Source organism: Phaseolus vulgaris, chromosome 4 (genome assembly GCF_051622355.1).
Source record: "Phaseolus vulgaris cultivar YP4 chromosome 4, ASM5162235v1, whole genome shotgun sequence".
Lineage (NCBI taxonomy): Eukaryota > Viridiplantae > Streptophyta > Magnoliopsida > Fabales > Fabaceae > Phaseolus > Phaseolus vulgaris.
Genome location: NC_143501.1, coordinates 19,255,338 through 19,273,626, shown reverse-complemented (window position 1 = coordinate 19,273,626; position 18,289 = coordinate 19,255,338).

Sequence of the window (18,289 nt, the reverse complement as noted above, 5' to 3'; positions counted from 1 at the left end):
ATTCACTTTCTTATAGTTTCCTAGGTTAACTATAAAACCTTAGATTGTAAATGAAAGAAGTATTAAACATATCAAAACACAATTTTAACACATGAAATTGTTTTTCAAAATATCATATCATGAGTGTTTCAATCAATCAATAGACCTTAGATTGTAAAAGAAGTATTGAACATATCAAAATACAATTTGAACACATTTGGAATGGTTTTTCAAAGGTATCACAAGTGTTCGAATCAATTAATAGACCTTAGATTGTAAAAGAAGTATTATAAACATATGAAAACACAATTTTAACACATGAAATTGTTTTTCAAAGATATTCATAAGTGTTTCAATCAATCAACAGACTAAGATTGTATTAAACATATCAAAACACAATCTTAACATGTGAAATTGGTTTTCAAAGATATCATAAGTGTTTTCAACCAAGCCAATTAATAGCGAAAAGAACAAGTTGCAAACATTTAGTTAAGAAGTAATACGCTTGTTTTCAATAGTTAAGATACTTTTAAACTATTATTACACAGAGCATTCACTTTCTTATAGTTTCCTAGGTTAACTATAAAACCTTAGATTGTAAATGAAAGAAGTATTAAACATATCAAAACACAATTTTAACACATGAAATTGTTTTTCAAAGATATCATATCATGAGTGTTTCAATCAATCAATAGACCTTAGATTGTAAAAGAAGTATTGAACATATCAAAATACAATTTGAACACATTTGGAATGGTTTTTCAAAGGTATCACAAGTGTTCGAATCAATTAATAGACCTTAGATTGTAAAAGAAGTATTATAAACATATGAAAACACAATTTTAACACATGAAATTGTTTTTCAAAGATATTCATAAGTGTTTCAATCAATCAACAGACTAAGATTGTATTAAACATATCAAAACACAATCTTAACACGTGAAATTGGTTTTCAAAGATATGATAAGTGTTTTCAACCAAACCAATTAATAGCGGAAAGAACAAGTTGCAAACATTTAGTTAAGAAGTAATACGCTTGTTTTCAATAGTTAAGATACTTTTAAACTATTATTACACAGAGCATTCACTTTCTTATAGTTTCCTAGGTTAACTATAAAACCTTAGATTGTAAATGAAAGAAGTATTAAACATATTAAAACACAATTTTAACACATGAAATTGTTTTTCAAAGATATCATATCATGAGTGTTTCAATCAATCAACAGACCTTAGATTGTAAAAGAAGTATTGAACATATCAAAATACAATTTGAACACATTTGGAATGGTTTTTCAAAGGTATCACAAGTGTTCGAATCAATTAATAGACCTTAGATTGTAAAAGAAGTATTATAAACATATGAAAACACAATTTTAACACATGAAATTGTTTTTCAAAGATATCATATCATGAGTGTTTTAATCAATCAATAGACCTTGGATTGTAAAAGAAGTATTGAACATATCAAAATACAATTTGAACACATTTGGAATGGTTTTTCAAAGGTATCACAAGTGTTCGAATCAATTAATAGACCTTAGATTGTAAAAGAAGTATTATAAACATATGAAAACACAATTTTAACACATGAAATTGTTTTTCAAAGATATTCATAAGTGTTTCAATCAATCAACAAACTAAGATTGTATTAAACATATCAAAACACAATCTTAACACCTGAAATTGGTTTTCAAAGATATCATAAGTGTTTTCAACCAAGCCAATTAATAGCGAAAAGAACAAGTTGCAAACATTTAGTTAAGAAGTAATACGCTTGTTTTCAATAGTTAAGATACATTTAAACTATTATTACACAGAGCATTCACTTTCTTATAGTTTCCTAGGTTAACTATAAAACCTTAGATTGTAAATGAAAGAAGTATTAAACATATCAAAACACAATTTTAACACATGAAATTGTTTTTCAAAGATATCATATCATGAGTGTTTCAATCAATCAATAGACCTTAGATTGTAAAAGAAGTATTGAACATATCAAAATACAATTTGAACACATTTGGAATGGTTTTTCAAAGGTATCACAAGTGTTCGAATCAATTAATAGACCTTAGATTGTAAAAGAAGTATTATAAACATATGACAACACAATTTTAACACATGAAATTGTTTTTCAAAGATATTCATAAGTGTTTCAATCAATCAACAGACTAAGATTGTATTAAACATATCAAAACACAATCTTAACACGTGAAATTGGTTTTCAAAGATATCATAAGTGTTTTCAACCAAGCCAATTAATAGCGAAAAGAACAAGTTGCAAACATTTAGTTAAGAAGTAATACGGTTGTTTTCAATAGTTAAGATACTTTTAAACTATTATTACACAGAGCATTCACTTTCTTATAGTTTCCTAGGTTAACTATAAAACCTTAGATTGTAAATGAAAGAAGTATTAAACATATCAAAACACAATTTTAACACATGAAATTGTTTTTCAAAGATATCATATCATGAGTGTTTCAATCAATCAATAGACCTTGGATTGTAAATGAAGTATTGAACATATCAAAATACAATTTGAACACATTTGGAATGGTTTTTCAAAGGTATCACAAGTGTTCGAATCAATTAATAGACCTTAGATTGTAAAAGAAGTATTATAAACATATGAAAACACAATTTTAACACATGAAATTGTTTTTCAAAGATATTCATAAGTTTTTCAATCAATCAACAGACTAAGATTATATTAAACATATCAAAACACAATCTTAACACGTGAAATTGGTTTTCAAAGATATCATAAGTGTTTTCAACCAAGCCAATTAATAGCGAAAAGAACAAGTTGCAAACATTTAGTTAAGAAGTAATACGCTTGTTTTCAATAGTTAAGATACTTTTAAACTATTATTACACAGAGCATTCACTTTCTTATAGTTTCCTAGGTTAACTAGAAAACCTTAGATTGTAAATGAAAGAAGTATTAAACATATCAAAACACAATTTTAACACATGAAATTGTTTTTCAAAGATATCATATCATGAGTGTTTCAATCAATCAATAGACCTTAGATTGTAAAAGAAGTATTGAACATATCAAAATACAATTTGAACACATTTGGAATGGTTTTTCAAAGGTATCACAAGTGTTCGAATCAATTAATAGACTTTAGATTGTAAAAGAAGTATTATAAACATATGAAAACACAATTTTAACACATGAAATTGTTTTTCAAAGATATTCATAAGTGTTTCAATCAATCAACAGACTAAGATTGTATTAAACATATCAAAACACAATCTTAACACGTGAAATTGGTTTTCAAAGATATCATAAGTGTTTTCAACCAAGCCAATTAATAGCGAAAAGAACAAGTTGCAAACATTTAGTTAAGAAGTAATACGCTTGTTTTCAATAGTTAAGATACTTTTAAACTATTATTACACAGAGCATTCACTTTCTTATAGTTTCCTAGGTTAACTATAAAACCTTAGATTGTAAATGAAAGAAGTATTAAACATATCAAAACACAATTTTAACACATGAAATTGTTTTTCAAAGATATCATATCATGAGTGTTTCAATCAATCAAAAGACCTTGGATTGTAAATGAAGTATTGAACATATCAAAATACAATTTGAACACATTTGGAATGGTTTTTCAAAGGTATCACAAGTGTTCGAATCAATTAATAGACCTTAGATTGTAAAAGAAGTATTATAAACATATGAAAACACAATTTTAACACATGAAATTGTTTTTCAAAGATATTCATAAGTGTTTCAATCAATCAACAGACTAAGATTGTATTAAACATATCAAAACACAATCTTAACACGTGAAATTGGTTTTCAAAGATATCATAAGTGTTTTCAACCAAGCCAATTAATAGCGAAAAGAACAAGTTGCAAACATTTAGTTAAGAAGTAATACGCTTGTTTTCAATAGTTAAGATACTTTTAAACTATTATTACACAGAGCATTCACTTTCTTATAGTTTCCTAGGTTAACTATAAAACCTTAGATTGTAAATGAAAGAAGTATTAAACATATCAAAACACAATTTTAACACATGAAATTGTTTTTCAAAGATATCATATCATGAGTGTTTCAATCAATCAATAGACCTTGGATTGTAAATGAAGTATTGAACATATCAAAATACAATTTGAACACATTTGGAATGGTTTTTCAAAGGTATCACAAGTGTTCGAATCAATTAATAGACCTTAGATTGTAAAAGAAGTATTATAAACATATGAAAACACAATTTTAACACATGAAATTGTTTTTCAAAGATATTCATAAGTGTTTCAATCAATCAACAGACTAAGATTGTATTAAACATATCAAAACACAATCTTAACACGTGAAATTGGTTTTCAAAGATATCATAAGTGTTTTCAAACAAACCAATTAATAGCGGAAAGAACAAGTTGCAAACATTTAGTTAAGAAGTAATACGCTTGTTTTCAATAGTTAAGATACTTTTAAACTATTATTACACAGAGCATTCACTTTCTTATAGTTTCCTAGGTTAACTATAAAACCTTAGATTGTAAATGAAAGAAGTATTAAACATATCAAAACACAATTTTAACACATGAAATTGTTTTTCAAAGATATCATATCATGAGTGTTTCAATCAATCAATAGACCTTAGATTGTAAAAGAAGTATTGAACATATCAAAATACAATTTGAACACATTTGGAATGGTTTTTCAAAGGTATCACAAGTGTTCGAATCAATTAATAGACCTTAGATTGTAAAAGAAGTATTATAAACATATGAAAACACAATTTTAACACATGAAATTGTTTTTCAAAGATATTCATAAGTGTTTCAATCAATCAACAGACTAAGATTGTATTAAACATATCAAAACACAATCTTAACACGTGAAATTGGTTTTCAAAGATATCATAAGTGTTTTCAACCAAGCCAATTAATAGCGAAAAGAACAAGTTGCAAACATTTAGTTAAGAAGTAATACGCTTGTTTTCAATAGTTAAGATACTTTTAAACTATTATTACACAGAGCATTCACTTTCTTATAGTTTCCTAGGTTAACTATAAAACCTTAGATTGTAAATGAAAGAAGTATTAAACATATCAAAACACAATTTTAACACATGAAATTGTTTTTCAAAGATATCATATCATGAGTGTTTCAATCAATCAATAGACCTTGGATTGTAAATGAAGTATTGAACATATCAAAATACAATTTGAACACATTTGGAATGGTTTTTCAAAGGTATCACAAGTGTTCGAATCAATTAATAGACCTTAGATTGTAAAAGAAGTATTATAAACATATGAAAACACAATTTTAACACATGAAATTGTTTTTCAAAGATATTCATAAGTGTTTCAATCAATCAACAGACTAAGATTGTATTAAACATATCAAAACACAATCTTAACACGTGAAATTGGTTTTCAAAGATATCATAAGTGTTTTCAAACAAACCAATTAATAGCGGAAAGAACAAGTTGCAAACATTTAGTTAAGAAGTAATACGCTTGTTTTCAATAGTTAAGATACTTTTAAACTATTATTACACAGAGCATTCACTTTCTTATAGTTTCCTAGGTTAACTATAAAACCTTAGATTGTAAATGAAAGAAGTATTAAACATATCAAAACACAATTTTAACACATGAAATTGTTTTTCAAAGATATCATATCATGAGTGTTTCAATCAATCAATAGACCTTAGATTGTAAAAGAAGTATTGAACATATCAAAATACAATTTGAACACATTTGGAATGGTTTTTCAAAGGTATCACAAGTGTTCGAATCAATTAATAGACCTTAGATTGTAAAAGAAGTATTATAAACATATGAAAACACAATTTTAACACATGAAATTGTTTTTCAAAGATATTCATAAGTGTTTCAATCAATCAACAGACTAAGATTGTATTAAACATATCAAAACACAATCTTAACACGTGAAATTGGTTTTCAAAGATATCATAAGTGTTTTCAACCAAGCCAATTAATAGCGAAAAGAACAAGTTGCAAACATTTAGTTAAGAAGTAATACGCTTGTTTTCAATAGTTAAGATACTTTTAAACTATTATTACACAGAGCATTCACTTTCTTATAGTTTCCTAGGTTAACTATAAAACCTTAGATTGTAAATGAAAGAAGTATTAAACATATCAAAACACAATTTTAACACATGAAATTGTTTTTCAAAGATATCATATCATGAGTGTTTCAATCAATCAATAGACCTTAGATTGTAAAAGAAGTATTGAACATATCAAAATACAATTTGAACACATTTGGAATGGTTTTTCAAAGGTATCACAAGTGTTCGAATCAATTAATAGACCTTAGATTGTAAAAGAAGTATTATAAACAGATGAAAACACAATTTTAACACATGAAATTGTTTTTCAAAGATATTCATAAGTGTTTCAATCAATCAACAGACTAAGATTGTATTAAACATATCAAAACACAATCTTAACACGTGAAATTGGTTTTCAAAGATATCATAAGTGTTTTCAACCAAGCCAATTAATAGCGAAAAGAACAAGTTGCAAACATTTAGTTAAGAAGTAATACGCTTGTTTTCAATAGTTAAGATACTTTTAAACTATTATTACACAGAGCATTCACTTTCTTATAGTTTCCTAGGTTAACTATAAAACCTTAGATTGTAAATGAAAGAAGTATTAAACATATCAAAACACAATTTTAACACATGAAATTGTTTTTCAAAGATATCATATCATGAGTGTTTCAATCAATCAATAGACCTTGGATTGTAAATGAAGTATTGAACATATCAAAATACAATTTGAACACATTTGGAATGGTTTTTCAAAGGTATCACAAGTGTTCGAATCAATTAATAGACCTTAGATTGTAAAAGAAGTATTATAAACATATGAAAACACAATTTTAACACATGAAATTGTTTTTCAAAGATATTCATAAGTTTTTCAATCAATCAACAGACCAAGATTGTATTAAACATATCAAAACACAATCTTAACACGTGAAATTGGTTTTCAAAGATATCATAAGTGTTTTCAACCAAGCCAATTAATAGCGAAAAGAATAAGTTGCAAACATTTAGTTAAGAAGTAATACGCTTGTTTTCAATAGTTAAGATACTTTTAAACTATTATTACACAGAGCATTCACTTTCTTATAGTTTCCTAGGTTAACTATAAAACCTTAGATTGTAAATGAAAGAAGTATTAAACATATCAAAACACAATTTTAACACATGAAATTGTTTTTCAAAGATATCATATCATGAGTGTTTCAATCAATCAATAGACCTTGGATTGTAAATGAAGTATTGAACATATCAAAATACAATTTGAACACATTTGGAATGGTTTTTCAAAGGTATCACAAGTGTTCGAATCAATTAATAGACCTTAGATTGTAAAAGAAGTATTATAAACATATGAAAACACAATTTTAACACATGAAATTGTTTTTCAAAGATATTCATAAGTGTTTCAATCAATCAACAGACTAAGATTGTATTAAACATATCAAAACACAATCTTAACACGTGAAATTGGTTTTCAAAGATATCATAAGTGTTTTCAACAAAGCCAATTAATAGCGAAAAGAACAAGTTGCAAACATTTAGTTAAGAAGTAATACGCTTGTTTTCAATAGTTAAGATACTTTTAAACTATTATTACACAGAGCATTCACTTTCTTATAGTTTGCTAGGTTAACTATAAAACCTTAGATTGTAAATGAAAGAAGTATTAAACATATCAAAACACAATTTTAACAGATGAAATTGTTTTTCAAAGATATCATATCATGAGTGTTTCAATCAATCAATAGACCTAAGATTGTAAAAGAAGTATTGAACATATCAAAATACAATTTGAACACATTTGGAATGGTTTTTCAAAGGTATCACAAGTGTTCGAATCAATTAATAGACCTTAGATTGTAAAAGAAGTATTATAAACAGATGAAAACACAATTTTAACACATGAAATTGTTTTTCAAAGATATTCATAAGTGTTTCAATCAATCAACAGACTAAGATTGTATTAAACATATCAAAACACAATCTTAACACGTGAAATTGGTTTTCAAAGATATCATAAGTGTTTTCAACCAAGCCAATTAATAGCGAAAAGAACAAGTTGCAAACATTTAGTTAAGAAGTAATACGCTTGTTTTCAATAGTTAAGATACTTTTAAACTATTATTACACAGAGCATTCACTTTCTTATAGTTTCCTAGGTTAACTATAAAACCTTAGATTGTAAATGAAAGAAGTATTAAACATATCAAAACACAATTTTAACACATGAAATTGTTTTTCAAAGATATCATATCATGAGTGTTTCAATCAATCAATAGACCTTGGATTGTAAATGAAGTATTGAACATATCAAAATACAATTTGAACACATTTGGAATGGTTTTTCAAAGGTATCACAAGTGTTCGAATCAATTAATAGACCTTAGATTGTAAAAGAAGTATTATAAACATATGAAAACACAATTTTAACACATGAAATTGTTTTTCAAAGATATTCATAAGTGTTTCAATCAATCAACAGACTAAGATTGTATTAAACATATCAAAACACAATCTTAACACGTGAAATTGGTTTTCAAAGATATCATAAGTGTTTTCAAACAAACCAATTAATAGCGGAAAGAACAAGTTGCAAACATTTAGTTAAGAAGTAATACGCTTGTTTTCAATAGTTAAGATACTTTTAAACTATTATTACACAGAGCATTCACTTTCTTATAGTTTCCTAGGTTAACTATAAAACCTTAGATTGTAAATGAAAGAAGTATTAAACATATCAAAACACAATTTTAACAGATGAAATTGTTTTTCAAAGATATCATATCATGAGTGTTTCAATCAATCAATAGACCTTAGATTGTAAAAGAAGTATTGAACATATCAAAATACAATTTGAACACATTTGGAATGGTTTTTCAAAGGTATCACAAGTGTTCGAATCAATTAATAGACCTTAGATTGTAAAAGAAGTATTATAAACATATGAAAACACAATTTTAACACATGAAATTGTTTTTCAAAGATATTCATAAGTGTTTCAATCAATCAACAGACTAAGATTGTATTAAACATATCAAAACACAATCTTAACACGTGAAATTGGTTTTCAAAGATATCATAAGTGTTTTCAACCAAGCCAATTAATAGCGAAAAGAACAAGTTGCAAACATTTAGTTAAGAAGTAATACGCTTGTTTTCAATAGTTAAGATACTTTTAAACTATTATTACACAGAGCATTCACTTTCTTATAGTTTCCTAGGTTAACTATAAAACCTTAGATTGTAAATGAAAGAAGTATTAAACATATCAAAACACAATTTTAACAGATGAAATTGTTTTTCAAAGATATCATATCATGAGTGTTTCAATCAATCAATAGACCTTAGATTGTAAAAGAAGTATTGAACATATCAAAATACAATTTGAACACATTTGGAATGGTTTTTCAAAGGTATCACAAGTGTTCGAATCAATTAATAGACCTTAGATTGTAAAAGAAGTATTATAAACATATGAAAACACAATTTTAACACATGAAATTGTTTTTCAAAGATATTCATAAGTGTTTCAATCAATCAACAGACTAAGATTGTATTAAACATATCAAAACACAATCTTAACACGTGAAATTGGTTTTCAAAGATATCATAAGTCTTTTCAACCAAGCCAATTAATAGCGAAAAGAACAAGTTGCAAACATTTAGTTAAGAAGTAATACGCTTGTTTTCAATAGTTAAGATACTTTTAAACTATTATTACACAGAGCATTCACTTTCTTATAATTTCCTAGGTTAACTATAAAACCTTAGATTGTAAATGAAAGAAGTATTAAACATATCAAAACACAATTTTAACAGATGAAATTGTTTTTCAAAGATATCATATCATGAGTGTTTCAATCAATCAATAGACCTTAGATTGTAAAAGAAGTATTATAAACATATGAAAACACAATTTTAACACATGAAATTGTTTTTCAAAGATATTCATAAGTGTTTCAATCAATCAACAGACTAAGATTGTATTAAACATATCAAAACACAATCTTAACACGTGAAATTGGTTTTCAAAGATATCATAAGTGTTTTCAAACAAACCAATTAATAGCGGAAAGAACAAGTTGCAAACATTTAGTTAAGAAGTAATACGCTTGTTTTCAATAGTTAGGATACTTTTAAACTATTATTACACAGAGCATTCACTTTCTTATAGTTTCCTAGGTTAACTATAAAACCTTAGATTGTAAATGAAAGAAGTATTAAACATATCAAAACACAATTTTAACACATGAAATTGTTTTTCAAAGATATCATATCATGAGTGTTTCAATCAATCAATAGACCTTAGATTGTAAAAGAAGTATTGAACATATCAAAATACAATTTGAACACATTTGGAATGGTTTTTCAAAGGTATCACAAGTGTTCGAATCAATTAATAGACCTTAGATTGTAAAAGAAGTATTATAAACATATGAAAACACAATTTTAACACATGAAATTGTTTTTCAAAGATATTCATAAGTGTTTCAATCAATCAACAGACTAAGATTGTATTAAACATATCAAAACACAATCTTAACACGTGAAATTGGTTTTCAAAGATATCATAAGTGTTTTCAACCAAGCCAATTAATAGCGAAAAGAACAAGTTGCAAACATTTAGTTAAGAAGTAATACGCTTGTTTTCAATAGTTAAGATACTTTTAAACTATTATTACACAGAGCATTCACTTTCTTATAGTTTCCTAGGTTAACTATAAAACCTTAGATTGTAAATGAAAGAAGTATTAAACATATCAAAACACAATTTTAACACATGAAATTGTTTTTCAAAGATATCATATCATGAGTGTTTCAATCAATCAATAGACCTTAGATTGTAAAAGAAGTATTGAACATATCAAAATACAATTTGAACACATTTGGAATGGTTTTTCAAAGGTATCACAAGTGTTCGAATCAATTAATAGACCTTAGATTGTAAAAGAAGTATTATAAACATATGAAAACACAATTTTAACACATGAAATTGTTTTTCAAAGATATTCATAAGTGTTTCAATCAATCAACAGACTAAGATTGTATTAAACATATCAAAACACAATCTTAACACGTGAAATTGGTTTTCAAAGATATCATAAGTCTTTTCAACCAAGCCAATTAATAGCGAAAAGAACAAGTTGCAAACATTTAGTTAAGAAGTAATACGCTTGTTTTCAATAGTTAAGATACTTTTAAACTATTATTACACAGAGCATTCACTTTCTTATAATTTCCTAGGTTAACTATAAAACCTTAGATTGTAAATGAAAGAAGTATTAAACATATCAAAACACAATTTTAACACATGAAATTGTTTTTCAAAGATATCATATCATGAGTGTTTCAATCAATCAATAGACCTTGGATTGTAAATGAAGTATTGAACATATCAAAATACAATTTGAACACATTTGGAATGGTTTTTCAAAGGTATCACAAGTGTTCGAATCAATTAATAGACCTTAGATTGTAAAAGAAGTATTATAAACATATGAAAACACAATTTTAACACATGAAATTGTTTTTCAAAGATATTCATAAGTTTTTCAATCAATCAACAGACCAAGATTGTATTAAACATATCAAAACACAATCTTAACACGTGAAATTGGTTTTCAAAGATATCATAAGTGTTTTCAACCAAGCCAATTAATAGCGAAAAGAATAAGTTGCAAACATTTAGTTAAGAAGTAATACGCTTGTTTTCAATAGTTAAGATACTTTTAAACTATTATTACACAGAGCATTCACTTTCTTATAGTTTCCTAGGTTAACTATAAAACCTTAGATTGTAAATGAAAGAAGTATTAAACATATCAAAACACAATTTTAACACATGAAATTGTTTTTCAAAGATATCATATCATGAGTGTTTCAATCAATCAATAGACCTTGGATTGTAAATGAAGTATTGAACATATCAAAATACAATTTGAACACATTTGGAATGGTTTTTCAAAGGTATCACAAGTGTTCGAATCAATTAATAGACCTTAGATTGTAAAAGAAGTATTATAAACATATGAAAACACAATTTTAACACATGAAATTGTTTTTCAAAGATATTCATAAGTGTTTCAATCAATCAACAGACTAAGATTGTATTAAACATATCAAAACACAATCTTAACACGTGAAATTGGTTTTCAAAGATATCATAAGTGTTTTCAACCAAGCCAATTAATAGCGAAAAGAACAAGTTGCAACATTTAGTTAAGAAGTAATACGCTTGTTTTCAATAGTTAAGATACTTTTAAACTATTATTACACAGAGCATTCACTTTCTTATAGTTTCCTAGGTTAACTATAAAACCTTAGATTGTAAATGAAAGAAGTATTAAACATATCAAAACACAATTTTAACACATGAAATTGTTTTTCAAAGATATCATATCATGAGTGTTTCAATCAATCAATAGACCTTGGATTGTAAATGAAGTATTGAACATATCAAAATACAATTTGAACACATTTGGAATGGTTTTTCAAAGGTATCACAAGTGTTCGAATCAATTAATAGACCTTAGATTGTAAAAGAAGTATTATAAACATATGAAAACACAATTTTAACACATGAAATTGTTTTTCAAAGATATTCATAAGTTTTTCAATCAATCAACAGACCAAGATTGTATTAAACATATCAAAACACAATCTTAACACGTGAAATTGGTTTTCAAAGATATCATAAGTGTTTTCAACCAAGCCAATTAATAGCGAAAAGAACGAGTTGCAAACATTTAGTTAAGAAGTAATACGCTTGTTTTCAATAGTTAAGATACTTTTAAACTATTATTACACAGAGCATTCACTTTCTTATAGTTTCCTAGGTTAACTATAAAACCTTAGATTGTAAATGAAAGAAGTATTAAACATATCAAAACACAATTTTAACACATGAAATTGTTTTTCAAAGATATCATATCATGAGTGTTTCAATCAATCAATAGACCTTAGATTGTAAAAGAAGTATTGAACATATCAAAATACAATTTGAACACATTTGGAATGGTTTTTCAAAGGTATCACAAGTGTTCGAATCAATTAATAGACCTTAGATTGTAAAAGAAGTATTATAAACATATGAAAACACAATTTTAACACATGAAATTGTTTTTCAAAGATATTCATAAGTGTTTCAATCAATCAACAGACTAAGATTGTATTAAACATATCAAAACACAATATTAACACGTGAAATTGGTTTTCAAAGATATCATAAGTGTTTTCAACCAAGCCAATTAATAGCGAAAAGAACAAGTTGCAAACATTTAGTTAAGAAGTAATACGCTTGTTTTCAATAGTTAAGATACTTTTAAACTATTATTACACAGAGCATTCACTTTCTTATAGTTTCCTAGGTTAACTATAAAACCTTAGATTGTAAATGAAAGAAGTATTAAACATATCAAAACACAGCTTTAACACATGAAATTGTTTTTCAAAGATATCATATCATGAGTGTTTCAATCAATCAATAGACCTTGGATTGTAAATGAAGTATTGAACATATCAAAATACAATTTGAACACATTTGGAATGGTTTTTCAAAGGTATCACAAGTGTTCGAATCAATTAATAGACCTTAGATTGTAAAAGAAGTATTATAAACATATGAAAACACAATTTTAACACATGAAATTGTTTTTCAAAGATATTCATAAGTTTTTCAATCAATCAACAGACCAAGATTGTATTAAACATATCAAAACACAATCTTAACACGTGAAATTGGTTTTCAAAGATATCATAAGTGTTTTCAACCAAGCCAATTAATAGCGAAAAGAACAAGTTGCAAACATTTAGTTAAGAAGTAATACGTTTGTTTTCAATAGTTAAGATACTTTTAAACTATTATTACACAGAGCATTCACTTTCTTATAGTTTCCTAGGTTAACTATAAAACCTTAGATTGTAAATGAAAGAAGTATTAAACATATTAAAACACAATTTTAACACATGAAATTGTTTTTCAAAGATATCATATCATGAGTGTTTCAATCAATCAACAGACCTTAGATTGTAAAAGAAGTATTGAACATATCAAAATACAATTTGATCACATTTGGAATGGTTTTTCAAAGGTATCACAAGTGTTCGAATCAATTAATAGACCTTAGATTGTAAAAGAAGTATTATAAACATATGAAAACACAATTTTAACACATGAAATTGTTTTTCAAAGATATTCATAAGTTTTTCAATCAATCAACAGACCAAGATTGTATTAAACATATCAAAACACAATCTTAACACGTGAAATTGGTTTTCAAAGATATCATAAGTGTTTTCAACCAAGCCAATTAATAGCGAAAAGAACAAGTTGCAGACATTTAGTTAAGAAGTAATACGCTTGTTTTCAATAGTTAAGATACTTTTAAACTATTATTACACAGAGCATTCACTTTCTTACAGTTTCCTAGGTTAACTAGAAAACCTTAGATTGTAAATGAAAGAAGTATTAAACATATCAAAACACAATTTTAACACATGAAATTGTTTTTCAAAGATATCATATCATGAGTGTTTCAATCAATCAATAGACCTTAGATTGTAAAAGAAGTATTGAACATATCAAAATACAATTTGAACACATTTGGAATGGTTTTTCAAAGGTATCACAAGTGTTCGAATCAATTAATAGACCTTAGATTGTAAAAGAAGTATTATAAACATATGAAAACACAATTTTAACACATGAAATTGTTTTTCAAAGATATTCATAAGTGTTTTAATCAATCAACAGACTAAGATTGTATTAAACATATCAAAACACAATCTTAACACGTGAAATTGGTTTTCAAAGATATCATAAGTGTTTTCAACCAAGCCAATTAATAGCGAAAAGAACAAGTTGCAAACATTTAGTTAAGAAGTAATACGCTTGTTTTCAATAGTTAAGATACTTTTAAACTATTATTACACAGAGCATTCACTTTCTTATAGTTTCCTAGGTTAACTATAAAACCTTAGATTGTAAATGAAAGAAGTATTAAACATATCAAAACACAATTTTAACACATGAAATTGTTTTTCAAAGATATCATATCATGAGTGTTTCAATCAATCAATAGACCTTGGATTGTAAAAGAAGTATTGAACATATCAAAATACAATTTGAACACATTTGGAATGGTTTTTCAAAGGTATCACAAGTGTTCGAATCAATTAATAGACCTTAGATTGTAAAAGAAGTATTATAAACATATGAAAACACAATTTTAACACATGAAATTGTTTTTCAAAGATATTCATAAGTGTTTCAATCAATCAACAGACCAAGATTGTATTAAACATATCAAAACACAATCTTAACACGTGAAATTGGTTTTCAAAGATATCATAAGTGTTTTCAACCAAGCCAATTAATAGCGAAAAGAACAAGTTGCAAACATTTAGTTAAGAAGTAATACGCTTGTTTTCAATAGTTAAGATACTTTTAAACTATTATTACACAGAGCATTCACTTTCTTATAGTTTCCTAGGTTAACTAGAAAACCTTAGATTGTAAATGAAAGAAGTATTAAACATATCAAAACACAATTTTAACACATGAAATTGTTTTTCAAAGATATCATATCATGAGTGTTTCAATCAATCAATAGACCTTAGATTGTAAAAGAAGTATTGAACATATCAAAATACAATTTGAACACATTTGGAATGGTTTTTCAAAGGTATCACAAGTGTTCGAATCAATTAATAGACCTTAGATTGTAAAAGAAGTATTATAAACATATGAAAACACAATTTTAACACATGAAATTGTTTTTCAAAGATATTCATAAGTGTTTCAATCAATCAACACACTAAGATTGTATTAAACATATCAAAACACAATCTTAACACGTGAAATTGGTTTTCAAAGATATCATAAGTGTTTTCAAACAAGCCAATTAATAGCGGAAAGAACAAGTTGCAAACATTTAGTTAAGAAGTAATACGCTTGTTTTCAATAGTTAAGATACTTTTAAACTATTATTACACAGAGCATTCACTTTCTTATAGTTTCCTAGGTTAACTATAAAACCTTAGATTGTAAATGAAAGAAGTATTAAACATATCAAAACACAATTTTAACACATGAAATTGTTTTTCAAAGATATCATATCATGAGTGTTTCAATCAATCAATAGACCTTAGATTGTAAAAGAAGTATTGAACATATCAAAATACAATTTTTCAAAGATATTCATAAGTGTTTCAATCAATCAACAAACTAAGATTGTATTAAACATATCAAAACACAATCTTAACACGTGAAATTGGTTTTCAAAGATATCATAAGTGATGGCATTTTCATGTGTTCTTCTTGAATCAAAGTAGAAAATAAGGTGCGGAAGCAATGGGTGAGATGATCAAGACCCTCCTAGGAGTTGTGTTGGCCTTGTAGGTGCATGATGAGTATGGTGTTTGAGTGGTTCGGCCAGCTCAAGGGAGAAGGTGAAAGGATTGAAGTTTAGAGCCTAGATTTCTAGGAGAAGTAAAGCTTGTGCACAAAAATGGCAGCATAACCTTACTCAATTAAACTTGAAAATACAAGGTGTAGGCTCCTCCTTTTATAGGCTAAGGAGGACCATAATGCAACCCTAATGCTAGCCCAAATGAAATGTAAATGTGAAGCACATGGGTGCACATGGCACATGGGTGCACATGGTGATGGCATTTTCATGTGTTCTTCTTGAATCAAAGTAGTGAAAGATGATGCGGAAGCAATGGGTGAGTGAAACAAAGCCCTCCTAGGAGTTGTGTTGGCTTTGAAGGTGCATGATGAGTATGGGTTTGAGAGGTTTGGCCAGCTCAAGGGAGAAAGGTGAAGGAATTGAAGTTTAGCCTAGATTTCTAGGAGAAGTAAAGCTAGTGCACAAAAATGGGCAGCATAACAATACTCAATTAAACTTGTCCAATACAATGAGATAGCCTCCCTATTTATAGGCTATGTGGACGTAAATGTTAAGCCACCTTTCTAAAGAAAATAAAACCAAAAATTAAATCTAAATCTAAGGTGCAATGACCGGCCATACACTACCCTAGATTCTAGAAGGTTTCCATCAAAAATGCTTCCTACACTATCCTATCTACTAAGTACCCCCAATGGGCCTTTATGCAAACATATACAAAGCCTTCTCTCTTCCATCCGTGGCCTCATTTGCTTGTGTTTGAATATGTTTGGCCATTGATCTTGTAAGGGGTCCTAGACGGTCTAGCTCCATGGATAGCCTCCCTCCTTCACGGCCTAGACGCTCACCTTCACGTCCTAAACGCTTACTTTCACGTCCTAGACGCTCACCTTGGTTTTGGTCTTGGTCTAGACGCTCTCCTTGGCTTGTGCCTTGGCTTCCTTGGGTAGGTGTGCTTGGCCCTCCTCCATCATCCCCTCCCCCTTGGAAAGGATTTGTCCTCAAATCCAGCTCGTCATCGTCATTGGTTCCTACAAATGGAGAAAGATCAATTACATTAAAAGTGGCATGTACTCCATATTCAAGAGGTAGGTCCAATTTATAAGCATTGTTGTTGACTCGCTTGAGAACTTGGAAAGGTCCATCACCTCGGGGACTTAGTTTGGACTTCCTTTGAGTTGGAAATCTATCTTTGCGAAGGTGAAGCCAAACTAAGTCTTCTTCCTCAAAAATTATTTCTCTCTTCCCTTTGTTGTTGTATTTTGTGTACTTCTCATTTTGTTGTTGTATTTGAATTTTAATCTTCTCATGCATTTTCTTGATAAAATCAGCTTTGATTACTCCTTCCTTATGCACAAAATCTTGTGGATTAGGAAGGGGTATCAAATCCATGGGCGTGAGAGGATTAAAACCATATACTACCTCAAAAGGAGAAGCATTAGTAGTCTTGTGAACTACTCTATTGTAAGCAAATTCAATGTGGGGAAGGTACTCATCCCAAGATTTGTGGCTTCCCTTCATGATAGCCCTAAGCATAGTTCCAAGAGATCTATTGACTACTTCGGTTTGACCATCCGTTTGAGGATGACAAGAAGTTGAAAATTGTAGTCTTGTTCCAAGTTTACCCCAAAGAGTTTTCCAAAAGTGGCTTATAAACTTGGGATCTCGATCGGACACTATACTTCTAGGGAGACCATGGAGTCTCACCACTTCTCTAAAGAAGAGTTTAGAAATATTTTGAGCATCATCCACTTTGTGGCATGGAATAAAGTGGGACATTTTGCTAAAACGGTCCACTACCACAAAGATAGAGTCATGGCCTCTTGCAGTCCTAGGAAGTCCTAAAA